Source organism: Paramormyrops kingsleyae, chromosome 4, assembly GCF_048594095.1.
Source record: "Paramormyrops kingsleyae isolate MSU_618 chromosome 4, PKINGS_0.4, whole genome shotgun sequence".
Lineage (NCBI taxonomy): Eukaryota > Metazoa > Chordata > Actinopteri > Osteoglossiformes > Mormyridae > Paramormyrops > Paramormyrops kingsleyae.
The window spans coordinates 9,580,564-9,600,011 of record NC_132800.1 but is presented as its reverse complement, the minus strand read 5'-3'; the positions used below and the strand labels follow the sequence as shown (position 1 = coordinate 9,600,011).

The 19,448-nt window shown below is 45.0% G+C and overlaps 1 protein-coding gene and 1 long non-coding RNA gene across 4 annotated transcripts in view; one reads left to right on the top strand and one right to left on the bottom strand.

The window, feature by feature from the left end:
- The window catches only part of LOC140588707 (uncharacterized), a 69,283-nt gene extending 67,675 nt beyond the window's left edge, over window positions 1-1,608 (bottom strand). Inside the window, exon 1 of the long non-coding RNA XR_011989878.1 lies at window positions 186-1,608. This is a non-coding gene — a long non-coding RNA (uncharacterized lncRNA). The remainder of the gene's footprint in view (window positions 1-185) is intronic.
- Window positions 1-19,448, top strand: part of LOC140588706 (polymeric immunoglobulin receptor-like) — a 109,757-nt gene that overhangs the window by 56,247 nt on the left and 34,062 nt on the right. The gene's annotated exons all lie outside the window — the stretch shown is intronic.

The window sequence follows — 19,448 nt, the reverse complement described above, 5'->3', positions numbered from 1 at the left end:
CTTTTCTACATTAGAGTATTTTGATTTATCTTATTTGGCTCTCCAAACTTGATGAATCTGCTTCCATCTTCTGCAAAAACAAGTGAACGCATGCCACTAGTTACTAGGATCACCACTTAAACCACAACACTGGTACTAAAGAAATGTAATACTGAACAGCTTTCAAAAATGTGGTCCTACGGTACCTTTTCAGTACTGGTGTCCCGCGCAACACTGGCAATCCTCTCATTTTGTCCTCTTTTCAGTCTCCGGTGACTCCCTGTGGTATCTCCTCGAAATCCTCCACCGCTGCATTGAATCCTCCTCCGTGGATGTCAGTTGTCGCTTTTCTCCACTTCCAGTCTGGATTCATCCTCTCCTCCTTAATCTCTGGTTCAGTTCACATCCCTCTGGGCTTCCTTGCTCTCCAGCTCTCACTCCAGGGCCTTGAGTCTCCACCAACAAGAGAGGTTGGTGGCTTCACCCACAGACAAGCTACAGTGGCTTCACTGTTTGCATGGGCTTTCTGTGAGTGGCACAGTGTCACTGACACACTCGCAGGGTGTGGTTTACCACATAGCTCACAATGAACTACAGATGCTGCATCCAGAGGACCAGACAATAACCAAAACACCTCAGTCAGCATCATTTCCTCCCCCTTTTTCTGGTCAGGTACACAGTGGCCCTCCATAGAGACCATATAGACCCCACAGAGACGTGTAATCACACAGTGTCTGTGCATTTGCTACATGTTACTGTGCGCATGTGTTGCACCTTATTTTGTCTGAGAACAAAGATATCAGTGGTATCAGAGCAGACCAGGAAGAGAGAGCCAGTCTTCAGAGGGCTGGGGTATCTGACAGTCTCAGTCATGGCTCCTCTCCTCTTCCTCCTCCACATCATCTTCATTACATTTCCAGGTAAAACAGAACTATTTACCATTACGGAATGTTCATGATTTCACTAGAAAGGATCATAAAACTGAACTATAGCAGTTTATATTTTTAGACTGATGGCAAATTTTCTTTGAAAAACAATTCATTGCTATAAAATATTTTAATAGGTTTTATGTTGGGAGTGGCGCATTGGTTAGAAATGCTGCTTTACATCTCTGGGACCAGGGTTTGAGTCTCTGCTCTGGTCCCATGTGTGTGGAGTTTGAATGTTCTCCCTGTGGGGTTTCCTCCAGGTTCTTTTGTTTACACCCAACAGTCCAAAAACATGCTGAGGTGGATTGCAGTCACCACATTGTCTGTAGGTGTAAATGACATGTGTGCCCTACAATGGGTTGGCAGCCTATCCTGGGTTATTCCCTGCCTTGCACCCATAGCTTTCGGTAAAGAGCTCTGGAATAGGACAGGTGAATGTGTTAATCCTGCAGGTTAACACATTAAAATTATGGTAAATAAATTCAACATTCAGATTGTGGCGAGTCTGATTTGACACCATTGAAAGGCGGACCAACTGGGATATCAGGTTGACATTCTCCGTAAAAGACACTGCATAGAGTATGTGGCGCACACTCATGGCAAGACAAACCCACCCTGTGCTGTAACACACAGACTGCACACAATTATAGGAGACACCACCAGCTTTCGCGAACCAGCACACACCCCGGCCCTCCTTAGACTCTTAGCAAAAAAAATAAACAACAAAACAAACAAGAAAAGGCAGAGCATAAAAAGCAGGGCATAAAAGACAAAAAGGCAGAACAGCAGCGGCAGGGCAAGCAGAGAGACAGCAGAGCAGGCCAAGCAGCAGCAGCTAAATCAGTGACATTTATGGTGCCCCCTGCAGACGCCACCCTGCACCTGCAGTTCCAGTCGCAGACCACGAAACAGTTGCTTCCAACAGGGGATCCACACGACGCGGGTAGAAGTCAAAAGTGATCAGTGCAACCACTGAGTCAAGCACAAAAAAAGCAGCACCAGACTGTGGACAAGCCACCCCATACCTATGACAAAAAGGGGAAGTCGGGTAACCGGAAGTGGACCAGGCTCTCAGCGTCAGGTTCCCCCCCCCCCCCCCCATCACTACTGACCTATATAGAGAGCCCACATTCACATCACTTTGTTATTGGGCGAATTAAAGGGGCAGCAACATAAATACTCATCCAGCTACATATGGATGTTATATTTAATTACTTGGTCTTAATGTTGGGCATCATTTATTATTCCATGTCGTTGACATGTCAAACTGGTTGCATTGAACACAGTGAGATGGGAGATAAAAATAGCACAATTTGATGATAACACTGTGCCATCTCCTTACATATAGCGGGACACTGGTGTGAAACTGATATATTTTGATGCCCAGAGGAGTGGGTGACAATGGTAAAACTTGCCAACCAGGGGTGGGGGGGTCTGGCAGTGAAGCTTGAGTTCACCAATGTCGTCTTCGTTTGGTTTGGCCACATGACAAACCACGAGATTTTAATCTCGTTGCCATGGCAACATAAGACTGCCGGTCTTGTGGGCAAACCGTCAGACTTGACACTTGTGGCTGTTTGTCTACAGGAAGTATGTGAATACTTAGCAATTGATATATATCACATAACTCAAAACTCAGGTATTAAATACTTTAAATTTTAAATTAGTGATTTAGATTAGATTAGTTTTTCTTCTGCAAACTTGAATTTACTCACATGCTGAATTGCATCATATATTGCATTGAAAATAACAATGTCTCGTCAGGTGAAAGGAGGTTTACATGGATGCTATGGAAATGCTGGCTAAATCAAACACTGTCTAAGAAATAATTTCTGCCAGTGACTGTGTACACAGTGAGTTGCTAAGTCATCATTTACACCCTGCAGTTGGATAGTGTGAGGACATTCAGGTATTTAACTGCACAGAGTGGAGTATCTCCCGTAACAATTCAAGAGAAGATCAACTCCCAGCAGAACAACTGAGATGGATTGATAACACTAAAGCCCTTTTAAAGTTTTGGGGTGAGCTGCCTCTTTATGGGTTACCATATAAACCATTACAATGGTACTGATTACACTATTACAGACATTGCTAATGGTTTAATATTCCAAAGCAAATCCAAGTGTGTACATATAGTGCAGAATCCTGCATGGTCACAAGATGGCAAACAGATAGTTTGATGATATTAACGTATCCTAACATCGGTATCTACAAGTTATTATACAGCGCCATGGTCTAAGTGGTTGAATAACCAAGCACATTGAGCTGTGCAGGAAGTTTTTTTTTATATTGAAGCACTGGCTAGATTAGCATATCCCGCCATGCTCATGAGCCATTCATTTTTCAGTCTTGTGATTATGATCTTGTGGTTTCTATGCATAATCCCTAATATTCTTTAATCATTAAAATAATTTCTGATTCAAAGCATGTTTTTAATTTCAGTGATGTGATTCAGTGAAATAAGTGTATAATTTATCATGAACAATACTTAACTGTTTTTTTCTTAAATGGTATCATTGCAGTAGCAGTATCGTGATATTTAAAGTGCTATTGGTATCGAGGTCATAATTTCAGCATTGCAACAATGCTAATTAGTAGCAGCAACTAAAGGACAAAGGCAAGAATCATGGTCTAGGACAGAGAAGAGAGATTAAAGTGAGGGAAATGCAACAGTACAAGAGTCTATGACAAATCCAGTGACTCAAACCCTCAGGGCTATGAGACTCAGCACCAAGCCCAGCAGCGGGATGTTTATATTGGCATCATTTCCAGGCTGGGCCACAGTTTACGCTGTATATTCACCAGGAACACAAATATGTAACTCTGTTTCCCTCTGTATTGTTATTTTACTCAACAAGACAAAGAAACAGGAAGTGGTCTAACAAAATGACTCATTACTCTGTTTTTGGTGGGGGGTGGGGGCATGGGCTTTAACAGGCCAACACAAATATCTACAAATGGCGTCTCCTTCAGATACATTTCCCCTGTTCTGAGGGCATCGCAGGCAGTCCAAGGACTTTAAAAGATCCTTTTCTACTTTGGCCCCACAGCAGCGTAGGTCACATCAGAGGGGGGGGCAGGGGGCATTCTGAGGGGAGAAAACACACTTATGATGAGACATCATGGTCTATGAAAGGGGATTTTACAGGTGACTTTATGAACTCCATTTACTGTAACAGGCAATCCATCTGTCTTTGTTACAGAGTTGGTAAATTATTTATTTATATCCTAATGGTTGTGTCTGGGTTTCTGCATGCAGTCTCATATTAGCTACTGTTATACAGGGGAATCTTACCCTGTCTGTCCTGTAGATTATTGAGCTGTATGTCACTTCATCCCCAGGGTCTACAGAGGGCTAGAGAGGGAACAAACACTGTAAATGGATACTGTAGTCATGTACCATTACGGTTACACTGTATAATTACAGAGAGTACATACACTGTAAATGGATACTGTAGTCATTGACCATTACGGTTACACTGTATAATTACAGAGAGTATATATACTGTAAATGCATACTATAATCATGTACCATTACTGTTACACTGGATAAGAACAGACTGGACACACTGCAAATGGATACTGTAATCATGCACCATTACTGTTACACTGTATAATTACAGAGAGGACACACACTGTAAATGGATACTGTAATCATATAACGTTCCCCATACAATACGGTTTCAGAACGTGTCACATGTTAATATTTATCCTGCCTACATAACTGAGGTAATCAGAAATCATTTCATTTAACTAAAGGGAAACATTTTACTCAACTCACAGGTTGTGCTGATGGTTTCTTAAAGACCATGCTGCTGTAGATCAGCTCATCTCCAGGCTCTGTGGTCTGTGGAGATGAAACAACCCCATATATCTGCATTAGCCTTTTCCTAATAAATTTCATCCATCATAAACATCCATCAGCTCTGTCTTTTTTATGCCTTTTCTCTAAGAACTGACTCCACAGAGTGTGTATATTTTCAAACTAATGTGAGAGATAAAATAGGATATGCTGGTCCACAAGCATCAGAGCACAACATATGCTGGTACTGTATAAGCGACATGCATTATGTGGGTCACACTGGTAATGTGCAACAAACACAGATGCAGATGCAGAAATGGACACTCACAGGGTGGCTGGGTCTGTTTGTGTTACTGATCAGCGTTTCTGCAGAGACATGATGGTAAAGCTGAGCTTCATTCACATCTGTGTTGATCAATGCAAGCTTTGAGAACTAGAATTACTATCTGATTAATGAAATTATGAATTAAAAAGAAAATAACATCAATAATCAAATAATGTGGTTCAAATTCGGGTAAATGTTTATTTGTGTTTTTTTCTCACTGGTTGTTCTTCGCAGAATCCAGATGATCATAACAGTGACTATGAGGAAAAGGAGCACCAGTGTCAACAGAAGGATCATCTGACTGGAGAAGAACAAGAGAAGGAAAGTGAAGGTTTAAGACATGCAGGGGTTTCATGCAGGATCCATGACAGGTTTTTACTTATCCTGGTTTCAATATTTAATGTACACTTTTTAAAGAAGTTTCCAGATAAATAAATTGGTTTGGCAATTTACCTCTGTGACTGTGTGCTGGTCAGATTCTTATTGGTGGTGGAAGTCAAGGCACCAGAGGGACATGTGGTCACAGCCCATCCTGTTGGGTGTTTTGTTGCTGAAGTTAAACCGTCTCTCTGCTGTGTAGATGAAGTAAAACTTTCTGTCTGCTGTAAAGCTGTAGTCAGCTCTCCCTGTTTGGGTGAAACTGCTGTTGCTGTGGAAGACCAGGTAAAGATAGCAGTAAAAGCATTTTAAATAACTTAAATCATAGTTACACAATTTTGTAAAAGAGATGTTTAATAAAGATGAATATACAACCAGCTAAAAAATACTAAAAATATAGGCCATATGGAGCTTAAAGATTTCATTACTGACTATTCACCTTGTAATCAAAACTGTATCACAGTCACTCTGTCCATTGCATGTAAAGTAGTAGTAGTAGTAAAAATATTAACAACAACAACAATAACAATAATAATAATAATAATAATACATTTCAGTCTGCTTAACCTCCATGTCTTTCAGGTCAAAAATGACACATTGGGCCATTTCTGAGTTTAACAGTGGGGAAAATCATTTTCTTTGTGCATGCAAATTGATGAATTCCTAAAATGACCAAATGACAAAATTTGCTTTTATGAATATTATAATGAAAGCTGTAGACAATCAGGGTACAAAGATCAACTTTGGATAATTTCTGACACAGAAAATAATTTATAGACAAATTAAGCCACTAAGATATTATTTACAACAACTGTAAAAACATAATAAACATCCATCCATCCTCTGTAACTGCTTGTCCTATTCAAGGTCATGGGGGGTCTGGAGCCTATGGGCACAAGGCAGGGGACAACCCAAGATGGGGCACCAACCTTTCACAGGGCACACTCACAATTTGGTATGTTTTTGGACCGGGGGGAAACCAACGCACCAGCAGGGAAGATCACAGTTTGTGATAAAGACCTACAAGAGTAGCTATAAACATTTATTCATGTGTAGCAGGTTGCTTCTTCATGTAAAACTGGTGTAATCATTAAAATTCAGTCAAGAGGCTGTATCATAGGAATGTGGCAAAGGTAGGTCATTTTTTATCCTCGGCCAAAGGGAGTATACAGAATATTTAGACATATAGACGTATAATTCACCTTCCATCACCATCAGCTGTAGATAGACACCATCATCTGCTGCCCTGTGAATCTCCACAGCACACCAGTAAGTGTCAGAGTCCGTTTCCTGCAGGTTCCTCATGGTCACATTAAAGACCAGGTGGGCAGGGTCATTAATGATTGACGTTTTCCCTGCTGGCTGATTGGAGTCAGAACGTGCCAATGTGGAGCAGGAATTCCAATCACGCCCTCTACACCAGTACTTCACATGGTCTTTATGCTTCTGATCATAGTAACATGGGATGGTGACAGATCCTCCTCTCTCTGCAGATACCCAGCTTACAGTCCTCACACTCCGAGCATCTGTGTGAACAGGAAAAAAAATCAGGTATTGTTTATTTATTTTAATCAAAAATCAGTATATGGGCATTGTATGAAATCAGTATGCAAATACTTCACTGGGATTAAAATTTGTGAAAGTCATTGCATCTTACCTTTAACCTCTATCAAGAGAGACTGGAAGTCATCCATCTCACCAATTCCACCAATCTCTACAGCACACCAGTAGATACCAGTGTCACTTGTCTCCAAGTTCCTCATGGTCACATTGAAAACTAACTGGGCGGGATTATCAGTGATTGACACTTTCCTGGAGCTCTGTGGTGAGTCTGTGCGTGCCATGATTGTACAGGAGGACCATAATTCCCCTCTACACCAGTATTTCACATGGTCTTTATACTTCTGATCATAGAAACATGGGATGGTGAGAGATTCTCCACTCTGCACAGTTAAATACCTAAATGTCCACACACTGTCACCACCTGCAGGGACATCATGTACTGTAAATGGTGACTTAGCAACTCACAGTCTATACAGTCACTGGCAGAACCTATTTCTTAGACTGTGTTTTATTTACCCAGCATTTCTACGGCATCCATGTAAATCTCCTTTCACCCTATGAAACATTGTTATTTTCAATGCAATAAATTATGCAATTCAACATGTGAGTAAATTCAAGTTTGCATGTTTAGTAAATATACAAAAAAAATAATAATTTAATCTAAATAACTAAGTTGTTTTGGCTTATATACCAGTTACTAAGTACTCACATACTTCCTGCAGACAATCAGCACACATTGAACACCACAGATGACAATTCTGACGGTTTGCCCACAAGACTCATAGTTTTATTTTACCATGGCAGTGAGATGAAAATGTCAATGTTTCTCATGTGGCCAAACCAAAGACAAAACGACAACATGGGGAAGGTCAAGTTTCACTGTCAGAAACCCCCCCCACCCCTGTTCGGCAAGTATTACTGTTGCCCTCTGCTCCTCTAGGCATTAGAATATATCAGTTTCAAATTAGTGCCCCACTGTGTGTAAGAAGACCCTGCCTTTGTTTGATGGCTCACTGTTATTACGAAATTGTGCAGGTTTCCCTTTAATTATCCATCTCACCATTTCCAATATGGCCAAGTTGACATGTATGGAACAGAGAAACTTGTAACAAAATAGTATCACTAATAAAAATGATCACGAAATAACAGTCAATGTACTTTTAATGATGCCCAACAACAAGGCAAAGCAATTAAAAGAAACATATATTGACTGATATTGTAACATTTTTCTAAGAAAATAAAACCTGATATATTTATCCACTGGATGACTCTTTTTATAATACTTTCTAATGAACTTATGAATATTGCGTTATGATCGATATTTCTCTCTTACCTGGCAGCCTAATGAAGAAGACGTGGAGGAGGAAGAGCAGAGGAGACATGACTGAGTCCGTCAGAGACCCCAGCCCTCTGAAGACTGGCTCTCTCTTCCTGGTCTCTCTCTTCCACTCTGACATTTGTAGGAATTAATAGCTCAAATAAATTTTAATATTCTCCACCAATATGTTTGAATTAATTAAAGTTTAATTAATTATTATTTAATGCTGATTATTAATCAATTGTTATGCCGAATGGTCGGCTCCTCCAAACTCAATTGCGGTATCCCTGTGAGTCTGTTAATGTGAGACTTAAATGGGATTCACTAATTACCAGTATCGCTTAGTAACCTGGGTTAGAAGGCTCGTCCAGCGAGCTGCATCACCAGGTAATGTACACGATTGGTAGCGAAGCTCCCCTCACGGCCAATGAGAGAGAGTCTCGCGATGTTTCAGGCGAGTTTGAGGTTCAGAGCGTGTAGCAAGATCGCACAATGGCAGGAACTTATTATGAGACACACAATGACGGAGGCTAAAGTTGTGTAAAAGACATGCATTTATTCCTAGCTAACACTACAACTGACATAAGACAGACATTACACCTAACACAAACAACAAACACGAAATAACGGAATAAACAAACAATGTAATTATGAAAATGCAATGACCGGATTTAAATGAGTAACCTGAAATGGGAAATACTGTTCTGCAAAGCAAGCATAGTTTGTGGAAACACGACCCTAAAGTCTTATAGCAGGTTAAACAGAACAGCTTAAGTTGTTAGAATGAAAGGAAGTTGGTTTACTTGGTTGAAGAGTGGGGGGGGGGGGGTCTTGGCAGTTGATGGCAGAGCTGCTGAGCTGATGGCACTCAGGAAGGCGCGGCGTTTGGAGCAGTGGAGTGGAGTCCCTTTAGATTCTCTCTCCTGGTGAAGCTTTGTCTTGGGTGCTGTTCTCTGTTCAGCTGGGCCTTCACCGGAGGGCTTCTTGTGGGTTTCTCTTCTCCCGGGCTGATGTTCTCCTTCGGGCGGATGGTTTTCTCTGCGCCGGCTGGCGGTTGTTCTGCTCTGGTTGGCGGTTGTTCTGCTCCCCTTTGTTCTGAGGTGCTAGATTTTTATGGTCTAAAGTTCATGAATAGGGATGACCAGGAATTCGACTCCTGGCCCAATGGCTGGCCATCCATTTGGCGGGCTTTCGGAAGGGGGTCTGTTTCAGTCCTTTTGGGATTTATGGCCCGCCAGATTCTACCTTTACTGATGATTTTCATTAAGCTGTTATAACTTTTGATACATCCACTTTTATGGTAATCACTGACCAGATTTGGAATCAGGGGTGATTAACAATCAGTTTGATACCAAATATGCCATACCAGCTTCACAGGTACATACCTCATACCATCTGCATTAATTGATTAAACAATTAATTATTGTATCTATGTGACTGATTCATATCAGTATAGGATACAGGGGTTTTGGGTTGCACCTCAACAGATGTTACACTTTGTGCGGATATTACATCAAATATTCATATTACAAACAGCACATCTTATCCATAGATAGGCGTGGCCGTTAGTTTGTGGTAATATCAATATAAGTTGCACATCTGGAAAGAACATAATTTGTTTGGTGTGGCTTATGCCAATTCATCTTCTCCAGAATGGATAAAATACACCTTAATTCAGTTCTTTTAACATAGCATGGTAGAAACAAAGAAACTTGGTGAGGTCCACCAAGATCAGATAAGGACCACAAAGGAATGTTGGAAGAGAAGGGGGGGTTTTTAACACAGAAGACTCTCTAAAAGTTAGGACACATACAAACATAACGTATCTGTATATTGAGACTAGTAGTCGTGAGTAAATCAATATACAGGGTATACAAAAGCCAAACTTAAATGAAACTTCCTTTAGGGTGTTTGTCTGTTGGGTGAGTGAAATGTAAGGCAGAGTGTATGTGGAGGGGGTTGGGTGCCAAGTCGAGGGACCCCTGTCCGGGAAGTCCACTCTGCTTGTCTGTAGGTCCCTAAATCTTTGGGCAATAAAAGTTGGAGTGCTAGCCTCCCTGGTTATCTGTGTGTGTGTGTTTGTGTGTGTAACCCCCCTTTGGTGCCTCTCGTACCAGGCTCGGCCTTGTCTCAGGCCACCTGGAATTTAAGCCCTGTGATATGTGCATGTGTGATCCTACACATTACTGATATCTATCAATTTTACATTTTGTGTCTTTACTGCCGCAGAGAATATAACAGGTGCAACACACGTACACTTGAACAAAAAGGGGCACAAAATGACCTAATAGGATCATAATGTGAATAGTGTGAGGCTGAGCTTAGTGTCTGGCCCTCTGGCTACAACATTTCTGAAACGGCCGCCATCATGACCTTTCAACACAACATGTTGTCTGTGGTCTATGATATAACATGATAAAGCACCCCGACTAACTGTGTATGCTGTGGGTGGAAACATCTTTTTAATTGGGGGGGCTTAGAGAAGACTTATTTGGGGGCAGGCAGCCTCCAAACAAGCAAATATAGGGTAAAGTAGGGTAAAGTAGGGTAAACTTATGCTGAGCAGAATATCGGCAGCCCGGGATCCATCACTGCCATTTTTTCAAGGATATGAGTAGTGATTTTTGCTTTCTGGTATTCACTGATACCACATAGGGCTGGCCATTGTCTAGAAAGATAATGAACAATATTTTAATTTAATAACAAATGAAAGACAAATGAAAATACAGACAAACACACAAGTAAACATGCGCAGCACCATGTGGGGCATGGAAAAAAAAAAAAGATACACAGATAACCTGCTAAACAGCCAGTAGCAAAACTTGCTGAACACTGTGCTGATTTTTTTTTTTTGATGGCACTGTTTAAATCCCAATATCAATAATACTTTGTGTGTCTATCACAACTGCAGTAGGCTAGAAAGTCACATTACACAGGAAACCAGAATTAGATCATCAGTGACGCTGCTCCACTCACAGAAACCCGTGCAAACAATGAAGGCACTGCAGCCTGTCTGTGAGTGGAGCCGCCATCCTCTATTGCTGGAGTGAGAGTTGGAGGTCAGAGAAGCCCAGAGGGGCGGTAAAGGATGGATCTGAGTTTGAAGGTAAAACTGAGCAGTATATCTTAAGGTTATGAAACACCAAATGCGTTTAAAAAGTGTAAATCTGTATGGTTTGCCACGGTCCAGATATGCTGGCTGTTATGCAGTAAGAAACATGGTCTACGACAGAGCAGAGAGATCAAAGTGAGGGAAACACAGTGATATAAGAGCCCATCAGAAATCCAGTGACTCGAACCCTCAGGGCTACGAGACTCAGCACCAAGCCCAGCAGCAGGATGTTTACACAGGGAGCCGAGATCGTCAGCCGGCAGCATTTCCAGGCTGAGCTGCAGTTTACGCTGCAAATGACTCTGTCTCCCCCTAGTGCACCAGAGAAGTCACAGCACAAGTGATAAACACTGTCCTTTTCAATTCCTTTTCCCCATTTTCAATGATATTTTGAACGATAAAATTAAATAATGATGAAATGTAAAATTAAAATATATGCTAAATTAAATGTATAAATATCAAAAAGAAATAACAAAGACAAACTGTAGTACATAGACCAAAATATATGAAAAGAAATGAATTATTGCACAATTACCTCCATTGGTTAACACACATTTTAGTGTTATACTAACCTATTTAATTACATGCATAATATAGATCGCGGGTGTCAAACTGCAGTCCTGGGGGGCCGGAGCCCTGCACATTTTTGGATTTCCCCTCGTTTAACAGTATCAGTCTCGACCATGGCTCGAGTATTCTGTTACCCGTGATGCCAGCTGCAGACCAATGCTGCATTCAAGGAAGAGGAATTTAGCCATTCTAGCACATGAGAAGGAAAGCACAGAAATCTAGACATGAATGAATTTGTTTCAGAATTTGCCAAGAGTAACCACAGACTGGTCCTGGGCTTGCAGTGCACCCCCATTAGTTAAATGTTCAGTTCCTACAGGAAAAAAATAATAAATTCATGTTCATGGTTCACCATTTAGTTCACATTCAAGTCCATTTAACTTTTTCTTTTAAATGTGACGAAAAACAGTGAGTGAGTTTTCTGTTCTTATCTTTTCAAAAAATAAACCCTCTTCGTAATCAGCTACCAGATATTATAGGTATTGTTTGTATACCTGTTTCATTCATCACAACTCATGCAGTAACCCTACATTATCAAGATTATCTGGACTTAAACAGTGATTCAAAATCTCTCAAAAATCTGAACTAATTCAAGTTCAAGTTCTTTACTTATACATGTGTTTTATAGGTTTTGTAATTATTTTTTATCTCATTTTTCTCAAAGCTGAACTCAGTAGCTGGCAGCCCTGAGATCCATACCTATCTTGATAATATATACTGTGACTGTCATTGCCATAATTGTCTATGACCTGAAGGTTTGCTTATTATAAACGAAGGCATGAGGCAAAGTAATACATCAATAATTTTGTTTTTGTAAAATGTGACTTTTTTTTTTTAACAAATTGAACAATGGCTCACCCGTTTGGCAGCTGGATAAAAATGAAGGGGTGGCCCTACCTGGTTTACAACCACTCCTGTTTGGAAATTGTCAGACAATCAAAGCATACTGTTCTGTGCAGCCCGTAAAGAAGTGACTTAGAGTTTGTGCCATTTCCCTTAAAATGACTGTCAAAATCTGTCTGTCATGCTCCTGTTTGGCCAACAGAGGCCACTGTTGGCAGTCACACCTGCCAATCTCTCGATCCTCATTAGTATTTCAGTACCTGTTTATCTTGTGCTCCCCAGTCCAGCCACAGTCACCATCTTTGTCTCTTACTTTACCAGCCACTGTGCCAGTTACTGTTCCCCAGTTCCCCGGTGCCATAGTCAGTGCTCTCTCCAGCCCTCTTCTCTGTTCCTAAATCTGATCCCGGTTTTTCATAGTGGCTCCTCGCTGTTCCTCCCTGCCCTTTGGTTTAACCCCCATGTGATCTTTTGTTTCCAGTTATTAACATAACAGTTTCAATTTCACCTTTAAGAACATCTGTGTTGTTTTGCTGATTTTGGATACAGGAATGTAACTGGATTGGATCCTCTATTTGTAGGAGGCCTTCAAACTCAGTACATCTCCTCTTTAGCTCTGTTCTCTGCAGTCTATTTACTTGATTTAATACAGCCTTCTCCTGGTCTCGGATCAGCACTTTCACCCCAGCATCTGCTTTCAATAAAATGAAAATAAAATTTAAAAAATAAATAAATTAAATCTCAGTGAGGACCCTCTCGCTGTGCTCCTCTGCCTCTTGCACAAAGAGCTGTGGGAGAGGAATGTACTCTGTAAAATCTCTCCATGTATATTTTATCTTTTTTTTTGCCTACAGACTAGGGTGCCTGAGGATCCCGAGAAGAATTTACTGCAAGAGACAATCATAACAGCAAAACAATATTAATAGCAAAACCTATTTCTTCTCAAAGCAACAACAGCTAATCTGGCCAGTTTTGATCTGCTTGCCATTTAAAAAAAAAACAAAACTTATCAATAACTACATTATATAGTTATATTCCAGATTTATTACAACCAAACAGATCCTGGCGCTCTGACAAACATCCTCCTCCTTATATAACCTTCCTTTCCACCCTCCCCCTCTGCGGCCTCAAAATTGGTTCCATTTGTGTTTTTCCACACTCGCATCCTGTTCACATTCTTGCTCAGTGGAATTTTGCCTCAAAAGACTGTAAGATGACTGCCCTCCATACTGCAGAACTGCATGCCTGAGTTGAGGCCAGACTGAACCAGAAATCGTTCAGCTGAAATATTCTGCTCTCAGGTTCAAACTCTCGATTCACAACCTTTCTCAGCTCCTGCAGCTCCTTCTCTCTCTCTTGGATCCTCTGCCTTGATCTTCTCTGTCTCACCTCAAGTTGTAATTGCATTTTTTTTTATTACTCCATTTTTCTATAATTACTTATCCAGAGCAGAGTTACAATGAGCTTGTAGCTGTCATGATCCGCTCCGTCCGTTCCTGATGTGTGCCACGCCCACCTCGTTACCTCATGTTCAGCCATGATTGTGATCACCTGAGTCCTGTTATGTCTAGCTTGTCTTCTGTATTTAGTCCGCGTCTGAGTACGTTACCCCAGATCCGTCATTGTATTGTCCGTAGATGTCCGTGCCTGTCTGTCGTTCGCTGAATAAACTCCCTTCTACCCGTAAGTTTGGCTCAGCTCGCCTGCTTCCCTGCTCGCCCTCCCCGCGACTGCTGACAGAATGACGGATCTCCACAGCAATTCACCGCAGCAAGCCGAGAACCAACGGATCGGCTTGCTGCAAGAGGTGATATACTGGCTGTCCCAACCCGAGGTCCAGGAAGACCCCGTTACTCGTGACCTAGTCAGCCGGAGCGGGGACCTCCTGCGTGAGGCACCCCCACCGGGAAACGCGTACCCCCTGCAGGAGGTACACGAGAATCTTCGGCTGTTAATAGAGCGGCTTACAGACCAGAGAGCCCAGTTGGTCGCGTTGTGTTGCGCTGGGGCTGCTGTACCGCCTTCTGTCCCCACAGAAACGGCGCAGCCGCTTCCTTCCACCACCACAAGCCGGAGGCGGAAGAAGAAAAGGAGAGAGCAAAGACAGGAGGAGAGACCGGTAATCTTTCTGAGGGCTTGCTCTCTCTCCGCTGCCGTCACCCCGGGCGTCGTCTCCGCTTCCGGTTTGCCGTTACCCCTCGCCAGCCCCGCCGATGAGATGCCGCCCCCCTTGGCGGCTTATGACTTTCGGGCAGCACGCCTGTGTAATATGGGGGCCAGGGCCGTTTGGGACGCCATTACCCGGATCCCCAAGGCCTTTAAAGGGGCAGCGCCTGCACGCCCGGCGCCAATCCTGGCGCCTATTCCGGACCTGCCTGCTCCGGACCTGGCAGCAGCACCAGCTGCTGCCGCCGCCGATCTGCCCGCGGCACCGCCGCCTGCTGCCGCCGCCTGCTGCAGCTGCCGCTGCTTTGCCAGCGGCACCGCCTGCTGCAGCTTCTGCCGCTTTGCCAGCGGCATCGCCTGTCCCGCCTGTCCTGCCTGACCCGCCTGCCCAGACAGCGGCTACACCTGCTGCTGCGGCCGCCGCTTTGCCTGCAGCTCTGCCCGAGGTGGCCGCGGTTGCGCCCCCTGCTGGCCGCATGAGGGCGGCGCCCCCTGCTGGCCGCACAGCGGGGGAGGAAGAGGCCGCTCTGCCCGCGGCGGCTCCTGCTGTCCGCTCGCCGGTCTTGCCCGTCTCGCCTGTCCTGCCCGGCCAGCCCTGCTCACCTGCAGCCGCACTGCCGGAGGAGGACGCCGTTTTGCCCGCAGCGCCCCCTGCTGGCCGCACGCCTGCGGAGGATGACGCCGCTCTGCCCGCGGCGCCCCCTGCTGGCCGTGTGATGGTGGCGCCCTCTGCGGCGCTTCCTACTGGTCACGTGATGGTGGCGCCCGCCGAGGTGCCCCCTGCTGGTCGCACACCAGAGGCACCCGCCGAGGTGCTCCCACCTGAACTGCCCGTCTCGCCTGCCCTGCCGGCACCTGAACTGCCCGTCTCGCCTGCCCTGCCGGCACCTGAACTGCCCGTCTCGCCTGCCCTGCCGGCACCTGAACTGCCCGTCTCGCCTGTCCTGCCGGCACCTGAACTGCCCGTCTCGCCTGTCCTGCCGGCACCTGAACCGCCCGTCCTGCCCGCGGCCCCGCCTGAGGCCGCCTCTTCCGTCCTGCCCGCGGCCCCGCCTGAGGCCGCCTCTCCCGTCCTGCCCGCGGCTCTGGCTGCCCCGCCTGCGGCCACGCCCGCGGCTCTGGCTGCCCCGCCTGCGGCCACGCCCGCGGCTCCGGCTACCCCGCCTGCGGCCACGCCCGCGGCTCCGGCTACCCCGCCAGTTGCCTCCTTAGAGGTCCTGACTTCCTTGCCCTTACCCCGGCAAGGCCGACGCCCCCCAGGACCCCGCCTTTCTGTGTCCCGTAAGGGACGGGGACATAGGCGTCGGGCCCGGGTCCCGCCCGCCCTGCCCCCTTGCTCGCCCGTTCGGCCCCTGGCTGTGGCTCGGTGGCTGCCTGCGGGTCCTCCAGCTCGGGGTCGGCGGTCCCCTCCGGGTCCCCCCCTGGTTCCTCGGTGCCGGTCCTCGGTCCCGCCTCCGGCTCCGTGTCGGCCGCCTCCGGGCCCCCCTGCTCCGGCTTGGCGTCGGACGGCGCCTTCCCCGGCTCCGGCTGCGCCTCCGCCTGCTGCGGCTTCCCCCTCCTGCCTGCCTGCACCGGTGGTCCCTCCTGCTCCCTCCGTGTCCCCTCCGTCACTCCCTCGTCCCGTTCCCTTGGCCCCTGGGTGGTCCCCTCCTGTTCCCTCCTTCCTCTCGCCTGCGGCCCCTCCGGCCGCTGCCCGTCGCCCGCCTGGGCTCCCCTGGTGCCTCCTCCCTTTCCCTCCGTCCCGTTTGTTTCTGCTCCTCGTCCCTCTGTGTCTCCTCCGTTCCCTTCTGGTCCCTTTGTCCCCCCTGTTTTTGCTCCTCGTCCCTCGGTGTTTCCTGTGTTCACTCCTCGCCCTGTTCCTCCGTTTTCTGTCCCCTCTGTGTCTCCATTCTCTGTCTGTCTGTCTGCCTTTCCTGTTCTTTGTCAGGTCCTGTCTTTCTGTGTCTCTGTCCTGTTTCCGGTGTCTCCTTGATGTTTTTGCTTTTGTCTTCCAGGTCCTGTTCCCCGGTCTCGTCCTGTTCGTCGCCTCCTCTCGGGCGCGCCCGGTGTGCGCGCCTTTGGGGGGGGGTTCTGTCATGATCCGCTCCGTCCGTTCCTGATGTGTGCCACGCCCACCTCGTTACCTCGTGTTCAGCCCTGATTGTGATCACCTGAGTCCTGTTATGTCTAGCTTGTCTTCTGTATTTAGTCCGCGTCTGAGTACGTTACCCCAGATCCGTCATTGTATTGTCCGTAGATGTCCGTGCCTGTCTGTCGTTCGCTGAATAAACTCCCTTCTACCCGTAAGTTTGGCTCAGCTCGTCTGCTTCCCTGCTCGCCCTCCCCGCGACTGCTGACAGTAGCCTTATCATAGGAAGCACAGTCAGGGACACCCGGGATAGGATGTCAGTCCATCGTAGGAACACACACTACATAGGGGAATCAGAAACACTAATTCACCTGAATGCAGATTTTATATCTGGATGCATATGTACCAAAGATATTTGAGTTCCATTATTTATTAATTCATTTATTTGTTCATTTAAAGTTTTTATTTAAATTTTAATTAATTCTTTTAATTTTGTGTCCTTTTCATTCTAGTTTCTGTTTACTGTTATGAGTTTTTGACCATTTAAAAAAAATTTGTTTTTACTGAGCATCATAATTTAGTTTTAATTTGAATTTCTTAAAAAGAAAGATGCCCTCAAAAAGTAATCACACAGTATCCAATACATTATGAATAATGGCGAAGCTTAAATGAACATTGTGAAACCTTCTCTGACTGCTTTTTAAACACATCTGTGGTGGCAACTTAGGTACGCCTTTAAATTCTATTCGTAGGGCCGGTCTAAGCCCATGTGACGCCATTGGCACCTTCCCGCCCTTCGCTGACTGCTACCACCAATCAGAGACGGACATTTCAGGTCCAGAAAGTAAAAATCCAAACTAGGATTTTGTTTCAACCAACCAGTTGACTATAAAGAGTCACAGTCACAGAATACTCAACTGGTCGGTTGAAACAAAATCCTGGTTTGGATTTTTACTGTACTCTCGAATCCATCCGTAATTGATGAGGCATTGGAGAGAAGCGGGGTTTATACACTCACCTAAAGGATTATTAGGAACACCTGTTCAATTTCTCATTAATGCAATTATCTAATAAACCAATCACATGGCAGTTGCTTCAATGCATTTAGGGGTGTGGTCCTGGTCAAGACAATCTCCAGAACTCCAAACTGAATGTCAGAATGGGAAAGAAAGGTGATTTAAGCAATTTAGAGTGTGGCATGGTTGTTGGTGCCAGACGGGCCGGTCTGAGTATTTCACAATCTGCTCAGTTACTGGGATTTTCACGCACATCCATTTCTAGGGTTTACAAAGAATGGTGTGCAAAGGGAAAAACATCCAGTATGCGGCAGTCCTGTGGGCGAAAATGCCTTGTTGATGCTAGAGGTCAGAGGAGAATGGGCCGACTGATTCAAGCTGATAGAAGAGCAACTTTGACTGAAATAACCACTCATTACAACCGAGGTATGCAGCAAAGCATTTGTGAAGCCACAACACGCACAACCTTGAGGCGGATGGGCTACAACAGCAGAAGACCCCACCGGGTACCACTCATCTCCACTACAAATAGGAAAAAGAGGCTACAATTTGCACGAGCTCACCAAAATTGGACAGTTGAAGACTGGAAAAATGTTGCCTGGTCTGATGAGTCTCGATTTCTGTTGAGACATTCAAATGGTAGAGTGAGAATTTGGCGTAAACAGAATGAGAACATGGATCCATCATGCCTTGTTACCACTGTGCAGGCTGGTGGTGGTGGTGTAATGGTGTGAGGGATGTTTTCTTGGCACACTTTAGGCCCCTTAGTGCCAATTGGGCATCGTTTAAATGCCACGGCCTACCTGAGCATTGTTTCTGACCATGTCCATCCCTTTATGACCACCATGTACCCATCCTCTGATGGCTACTTCCTGCAGGATAATGCACCATGTCACAAAGCTCGAATCATTTCAAATTGGTTTCTTGAACATGACAATGAGTTCACTGTACTACAATGGCCCCCACAGTCACCAGATCTCAACCCAATAGAGCATCTTTGGGATGTGGTGGAACGGGAGCTTCGTGCCCTGGATGTGCATCCCACAAATCTCCATCAACTGCAAGATGCTATCCTATGAATATGGGCCAACATTTCTAAAGAATGCTTTCAGCACCTTGTTGAATCAATGCCACGTAGAATTAAGGCAGTTCTGAAGGCGAAAGGGGGTCAAACACCGTATTAGTATGGTGTTCCTAATAATCCTTTAGGTGAATGTATATTAATTGCTTAAATTTGGGGGAATTAGCTGCAGTGTGTAAACTAATTTTTAAGCTAGAGGTCCAAGATGCCTTTATGTAAATTTCATTTAGATCCCCACATCCATCAATCTCGATCCCCACTGCTTATCCTGATCGGGGTTGAAAGGCTTTATGATAAT